Source organism: Gavialis gangeticus, unplaced genomic scaffold (assembly GCF_001723915.1).
Source record: "Gavialis gangeticus isolate Ggan-Ray unplaced genomic scaffold, GavGan_comp1, whole genome shotgun sequence".
Lineage (NCBI taxonomy): Eukaryota > Metazoa > Chordata > Crocodylia > Gavialidae > Gavialis > Gavialis gangeticus.
In genome coordinates this window covers 130,145,551-130,146,103 of record NW_017729024.1, presented here as the reverse complement: position 1 = coordinate 130,146,103, position 553 = coordinate 130,145,551, and the positions used below count along the sequence as shown (strand labels likewise).

Below are 553 nucleotides of genomic sequence, written 5' to 3'. Positions count from 1 at the left end.
GGCTCGGGAGAGCCGGGGCCTCCGGCATCGCTCGGGCCGGCGCGGGGAGCCTGGCTGACCGCAGCTACTCTGCTCAGCACCGGTGTGCCCGGGGCCCGGCGGGGACACGAACCCAGGGCGCCTTTCCCCCCTTTAACCCTCCCTTTGCTGTTTTCAGAAGGAAAGAGGGAGGCTGGGTGCGCCTCGGCCGGCAGGGAGCGCATCCGGGCCAGGCCCCCTCCCTAGCGTGGCCCGAAGCGTGTGTGCGTGCATGCGTGCGTCCGCGTGTGATGTGTGCGCGCGTGTATATGTGTAGGTGCATGGGTGCGAGCATGTGTGTGCCCATGTATGCGTATGCGTACATGTGCGTGCGTGCCTGGTTGTCTATATGTGTGCATGTGTGTTCGTGTGTGTGAATGTATATACGTGTGCGCCAGCATGTGTGTGTGCATGTGTATAGGTGTGTGGTGTGTGCGTGCGCGTGTCTACGTGTGTGCGCCCACGCGTGTGTGCGGGGGCACGCGCGTGCATGTGCTCGTGCTCGTGCCCGCGGCCGCGGCCGTGGCCGTGCCCG

General features: G+C 66.0%; 1 protein-coding gene across 1 annotated transcript in view; it reads left to right on the top strand.

Annotated features, from left to right (window-relative positions):
* The window catches only part of OTP (orthopedia homeobox), a 12,140-nt gene that overhangs the window by 10,621 nt on the left and 966 nt on the right, over positions 1-553 (top strand). The gene's annotated exons all lie outside the window — the stretch shown is intronic.